This window comes from Leptonychotes weddellii, chromosome X (assembly GCF_054177405.1).
Source record: "Leptonychotes weddellii isolate Sample4059 chromosome X, ASM5417740v2, whole genome shotgun sequence".
NCBI classification, from domain to species: Eukaryota; Metazoa; Chordata; class Mammalia; order Carnivora; family Phocidae; genus Leptonychotes; species Leptonychotes weddellii.
Window position 1 is genome coordinate 98,093,668 of NC_138385.1, and position 6,728 is coordinate 98,100,395.

The 6,728-nt window shown below is 49.1% G+C and overlaps 1 long non-coding RNA gene across 2 annotated transcripts in view; it reads left to right on the forward strand.

The window, feature by feature from the left end:
- LOC115937551 (uncharacterized) overlaps positions 1-5,200 on the forward strand; it is a 22,190-nt gene extending 16,990 nt beyond the window's left edge. For both annotated transcript variants that reach the window (XR_014141402.1, XR_014141401.1), the window contains 3 exons: positions 1,663-1,771; positions 1,937-2,210; positions 5,110-5,200. This is a non-coding gene — a long non-coding RNA (uncharacterized LOC115937551). The remainder of the gene's footprint in view (positions 1-1,662; positions 1,772-1,936; positions 2,211-5,109) is intronic.
- Positions 5,201-6,728: the final 1,528 nt, after the last annotated feature.

Sequence of the window (6,728 nt, forward strand, 5' to 3'; positions counted from 1 at the left end):
GGCAATCTTAGCTCAACCCCCAGGATTCTGTAAGTCTACTTTAACATACAAAAATTCCTTTGGAAACTTCCTTTATCTCTACCCCCCAAGATGCATGTTGACATTCATCCCCCAAGCATATGACCCACTGATATACATCTGAAGGGTCTCATGACTGAGTTTTTCCTAAACAGTAATAAATGACCTTTCCCCAACAATAGCTAGCCCCCTCAGGATCCTGGAAATCTTGTTTCCAAAATACCTGGGAGGCTTGTGCTCTCCCTAACCCCCTCCCAACTTGAAAGTATATAATGGGCCACTCCTCATGACCCCAGTGCAGCTCTTTTCTGCCCACGTGTCCTGTCCCCGTGCTTTAATAAAACCACCTTTTTGCACCAAAGATGTCTCAAGAATTCTTTCTTGGCCATGGGCTTTGAACCCTAACGTCTCTCCTACATCAGTAGTCACACCTTGTGTAGTCCCCTCCCTTTGCGTGATGGCCGGACCTAGTGACTTGCTGTTGGCAAATAGAATATGGTGCAAGTGATAGGATATGGCTTCCAAGATCAAGTTCTAAAGATCATCACTTCAGCTTTGCCTTTTCTCTGGCTCTTCTTGCTTGCTCTCTCTGATGGAGCCAGATGCCATTGTTGCAAACTGGCCTATGGAGAGACCTATGAGACAAAGAACAAAGAAAGACCTCTGGCCAAAAGCCAGCAAGGAATTGAGGCCTTCAGTCTCACAGTACGTAAGGAACTGAATCCTGCCCACAAGCACTTGAGCCTTCAGATGACTCTAGCTCCTGGCCAACACCTTGACCAGAGCCTGCGAGAGACCCAGCTGAGCCACTCCCAGATTCTTGACCTGCAGAAAGTGTAAAATCATAGCTATTGTTATTTTAACTTGTTACATTTTAGGGTGATTTGTTAGGCAGCAATAGATGACTAACCCATACACTAAGGTCATTCTGCACTTAGATCTGTGGCCCTATTCTTGTATCGTCCAATGAGGCAACACACAGCTATGAAGACAAAACAATGAAACTTGAACTCCAGCTCCTGATGGGTAGAGAGGGGGCCCTGAGGTAGGAGGATGGCAACTGACCGTGACACACAGATTTTAAGGCTGCTGAGAAATGAAAGAGAATTACCTGCGGCGTGGAAACAGGAAGTCCACCATTTGTAGCCATAAGACAAAAAGACCCGAGTGTATCTAATCTGCCCAACAGGGGGAAGCGGGAGGAAAGAGAAAAGCAAGGAGTAGCACCATGAATACCAGGCGCAGTCTGCATTGCACAGTGGGGAAGGGGCACATCCAGGCTTTGAGGAGCACCAAGGAGTCCTGGAAGAAAGTGATGATGGTGGTTTCAGGGGAAATGTGAAACATGCTTAAAAATAGATTTCTAAAATGTGAGGCGTGATAAGAAGTAAAACATCTCTAACAACCACAACCACAACCCCCACAAAAGAAGAAGCCTCAGCCTCCCAGCCCTCTAGGTGACTAAACTATACTGGATTTTCTGGACAATTCCATAGGCCCAACAGACAGGAAAGAGCGAGAGAGTCAGGGATGTGAGAGTCCATTCTTTGTAACTGGACAAAAACACTTAAAGACAATAAGAGTACTATTTATTGATCACGGCACGAAGCAGTTTACCGTTTCTTGAAACTTCATGTTTTGCAGCTGAGGAAGCTAAGCCCTCACAACCAAGGTGTGTGACTGGTGGAGCCAGCGGAAACCCAGGTCACTTGATTCCGAAGCGCGACCTTTACCCACAACCGTGCAGCCCAAGGTACGAGCAATCCGAACAGGATGGCCCTTGAGCTGAGCCATCCTGGGGACCCTTGCTGGGCCATGCTGGCCGGATCGTGGGAGGCGAGCGCGGTGACCAGGGAAGGAGGGGACCCCATGGTTGCTCAGGTCACTGTTGACTGAGTATATGCTTATATACTAACAGGTCCTGCAGTCCTGTCCTTTGGTACTTAAACATCCCATCAGGTGTACCAGTGCAGGTGGGTGGAGAGCAACTCTGTTCCCAGCCAGTCTGGTCCCGGGCCTCCTTTCTGCAGGGTCCTGTCTCCACTTGTCACACAAAACCTGGACGTTTATTTCCAGCACAAACTGACTAAAAGTGAAGGAGAAACCAGACTGTCTGTTCTCTCGAGCATTTGTAGACAGACAACTTTTAAATAGAAGCACCCACATGGGATTCTGAAAGCTGCGCTGGCATGGTGAGTTCTGGTCGGAGATCCCTCTAGAAAGAGAAAACTCGAGCGACCGTCTTGTCTCGTGAAAAGGGGTGGGGCGTGGGATTTGGCTGTTTAGGGAAAAGCTGGTCTCTTCATCTCATGTAAAATCACAAGGCCATGGTGTAAATTTAAAGTAGTCATAGAGTCGCCCTCCTCCAGCCTGGCTGGTTCATTTACGCCGAGTGCAGATTTGAGGAAGAAAGCCGTATATTTGGCCTTAGGCTGGGGGATGCCACTGACCACGGAATATAAAGAAGTGCTTCTCCACCCTAGAGTCACCCTCCAAGGATTTTGGTAATCGATCTACGGTGTGGCCTGGCCACGAGATGAAAATCTCCCCCGATGATTGCCATGTGAAGCCCAGGGTGGGGATCACTGATCTAGAGGGATGACAGGACGTTTGCAGGCACCACAGCTTGGATGGGGTTTTGCCACTTACGAGTTGGATCGAGTAAATGACCAGATTAGCCCGGTTCGTTTTCCCAATAAGCCACCCAGGTGTTGGCCCAGCTTTTCCCCTCTGGTGCGTGGAGGGAACTGTGGTCTGGTCTTCGTGACTTGCCTCTCTGTTTTGTTTCCCCTCTTTGCACTTGAAGGGAGAATTAACACTTGAACTTCTTCTTTGTGCTTCTGTTTTATCATCCTCAAAGTGAGAAGAATAGTCAGGGATTGGTAGCGGCTGTTTTCGTCGCGGTCCTGCAGGGACACAGCTAATGAACCGCCCGGGGTGCTGTTGGGGCAGCATTTGGTGGCAAAAACTTGCAGAACCAGGGACAGTAGCAAGGGCGTGAAGCCCATTGCCTGGGGCATTCTAGCATGGCTGTGCCGGACACGGGAGAGACACCCACACCCTGGGCTAAGCGAGAGGGTTAGGGAAGCCCAGACCCCTCCATGTATGAAGGTTCCTATAGAACTGTAACATGACAGAGCAAAAACCTTCCTGGTTGTAACTGAGCTGATACATGCAAGAACACTTCAACAGTTACAACATTATGCAAGGGAAGATGGAATTATTGTAAGTCTCCTATGTTTTCACGCATCCCATAGTCCTACACATCCTTATTATTGCTCCATGTTGGGATTTTCCGGGGCCATTTTCCAGATAGCGCAATATACCATTTCTCAAACTTTCATGTGCATGCCAATCACCCAGGGCTCCTCTTAAAATGTAGGTTCTGATTCAGTGACCTGGATGGGGCCTGAGATTCTGCATTTCTGTATTTTCAGCATCTCAGTGATGCTGACGCTCCTTTTATAAAGAAGGTACCAAGCATTGTTCTAGTTGCTCCTCAAGGCACACATCATGGCCATCAAACGTTGCCCATTGCCATCTTTCTCTGGTGTATTGGCCTCCGTTTAGGGGGGCCAGATGAAACACGTATGTCCCAAACACACTTAGGTAAAAGTTTGCTTCTCGCTTGTCTGAAATTCAAACATAACGGGGCTTCCGGCTAAATCCGGCTACGCTAAACCCCACTAGCCTCTTCCCACTTGTAATCTGCTGCCTGCAATCTGTTGGGGCAGCAGGAGTTGAAAACAGAGCTTGAAATGGGGGCTGCCAAGTGTAAGAAGCCCTCGATTCCCCCCCCCCCCCGTTTACACTTGCTTCCCCATCACGTCACACTATCTCTATTCTGACCAAATCTGTTTCCCCAACTCCTCACACCCGAGTTCTGAGACTCTGACACCCAGTTGCCTCCTCACCATCTCTGCCAGACTGTCTAGTGGGATTTCAAAACTAACGTGCTCAAAGCAGGACTTCTTGACCCACCCCTCCCGGGCTCTCCCTGGGTTCTACCAGTTTCTCCTCCCCTAGCCTGCTTCCCCGTTTGTGGCACCAAGGGCCAGCAACCTAAGAGCCATTTGGGGTGATCTTTTCCACACACACCCCTTTCCAGTCCATCGACGTGGCCCTGGTGGCTCTCTCAGAACATGGCTCCAATCCATCTGTCCCTCTGTTAAAAAATGAAATTCAGCTGAATACATTTTAAAGATCTTATTGACTTTATTCACTGATATTCATGACTCACTGAATAAGCAGCATCCGTTCTAGCAAACAGAATGGAGCTCCAAGAGCTGTACAGTATGAAAGACGTTTGTAGGTGGAAGGGGGCGGGACAGGGAACTTCCTGGGGAGGAATGGATTGTTTCAGGCAGTCACCTGCCTTTGGTGGCTGGCAGGGGTCCATCAGGCCAGTTACTTCACTAGTGCTGACCAGGTTATTCTAGATTGACTGGCTTAAGATCCCACTCCCGGGACAGGTTGAACCTGTAAGTAAGCCAAGTGATATGTCTCGGTTTGGTGATGTGGGCTTCACACAAGTGACTCCATTTTGGGCCTGTGGCTCCCTTTGGCCACCCCTCATTCCCACTGCTAAAATCCCTGTCTAGGCAATCACGCCCTCTTGCCTGGACCAGTGCATGGACTTACCTGGTCTAGACTCTCTTCTTGTCCCCTTGCCCCCCACTCCCCACAGAGCAGCAATCAGATATACCCCTCACCTCCTCCCTCGCCAGCTGGCACACCCAAAACCCCATAGCAGTTCCCTGTTGGGATTATTGACTAGAAGCTGGTTAAGTCTGCAACAGAGATTCCGAACTGGGGGTGATTTTGCACCCCCCACCCCGGGGCAATGTTTGGAGACACTTTGGGCTGTTATCACTAGGGGCATTACTGGTATCTGGTGGGTGGAGACCAGGGATGCTGCTGGGACAGCCCACGCACGGATGCCAAAGAATGTCCAGTCCCAAATGTCAGTCATGGAGAGGTGGAGAAATGGTGGCCTGAGGTGAGTGGGGTCCCAGTGCTGAAGATGAAAGAGTGAAGGACAGTTTCATGCTGACACACAGTGCTGCATTAATGAACACCTTCATTCTCCAGCTTCCTGCAGCTGCCCCAAGGGGGACCGCTCCTGGCTGGACAGATGCAGCAAAAGACATCAAGACACCGTGCTGAGAGCCTAGTGAGCTCCCACCAGGTACACAAGCATTAAGTGGGATGCTTAGAGTTGATATAACATTGAACAAATGAAACCCCTAGTAAAGCGTAAAACAACTGAAAACCAGAGCCACGTGCGCTGAAGGGCTGTATTTCCAGAGGTCCCAGGGGATGGCTGATGAAGGCCTTGAGCCAACAGGCCCCGCCGGCTGCCCAGAGAATTTGCAGAGAACAAAGGCCTCTGATTTTTCCCCCCAAGCTGTTAGCTTTAAGTGAAACAAGGGTAAGAAAGTTCCCTTTGGTGTCTCTTTTCGATTAAAGGATGATGTAGGGAAAGTGTTTTGATTTCTCACAAAAACCATGAAATTTTTTTTCTTCCGTTGAAACATCTTTCCAATAACATTTCAACAAATTAACAAGGGCAACTTCAAAATGTGTGTTTCTTCCACCTTAAAAAAAATGTGACAACAACTGTTGTTCTTTCCCACTTCATTAAGCTGAACAGGCTTGAGATAAGGCCGGCCTTTCCTGCTACTGAGTAATCCCATGGAGTATGAATAAAGCCACCAAAGAACTAATAGTTGCTAATGATCTCCCTCCACTAGCTTTCCTGTTAGCCATTTTTTCCTGTTAGCCATGTTCCCCCTGCTGGGCAGGAAGCAGTCTATGGCGTGGTTTACCAGAGAAGCCCCTCTAATCTCCTGTCACTTGATAGGCAAAACCCAAACCTATCTTTGTCCAACAGCACTCAGGAGCCCCACAGTGACAAATAGACGAAGTAACATGGCGGCGGTCCACGGGGTTGGTGGGAATGCAGAGGACTCCATGAGAGACACAAAATGGATGCCTTTAGGAATCAGATATTTAGGGGTTTAGGATGGTGAAGGAGTTCTCAACTCTGGCTGCACGTTAGAATCACCTGGAAAGCTTTTTAAAAGTACCAGTGCCTGGGCTGGGCCCCACTCTCAGAGTTTCAGATTCAGTTGGCCTGGGGGAGGTCCAGGGCATTGGGATACTTTGAAAGTTTCCCAAGTGAGTCTAGAGGACACTGAGGGTTGAGAAGTACTGCCCTAGCCCAGGATTTCTCCACCATAGTGCTGGTGGTATTTTGGGCCAGATCGTTCTGTGCTGTGGGGGAGGCTGTCCTGTGTGCTTAGGGTGTTTAGGAGCATCTCTGGGCTCTACCGATGGGAGGCCAGTAACATCCCCTCCTCCTGTTGTGACAACCAAAAATGTCTCCAGATATTGCCAAATGTCAAATGTCCCCTGAGGGACAAAATTGCCCCCCCCCCCACCCCGCCCCAATCCCCTGCATTGAGAATCACTGTCTTGGCCTTCGTGTGCAGAAACTACTTCACTGATGACCACACCGATGGTATGGTTGGGGGAGTGGGAGTGGAAGTTCAGCTCTCCGAAATAAAGATCTAAGGAATGAAAGAACTGTTCACGGTCCCATCCTCAGCCTCAAGGTGGGATCAGTGGTGCCTTCCATAACTCTACACTGAAATACCTTTCCTCTCAATTACAGACATACACAGACTACATTGGCTCTGTAATAAGTT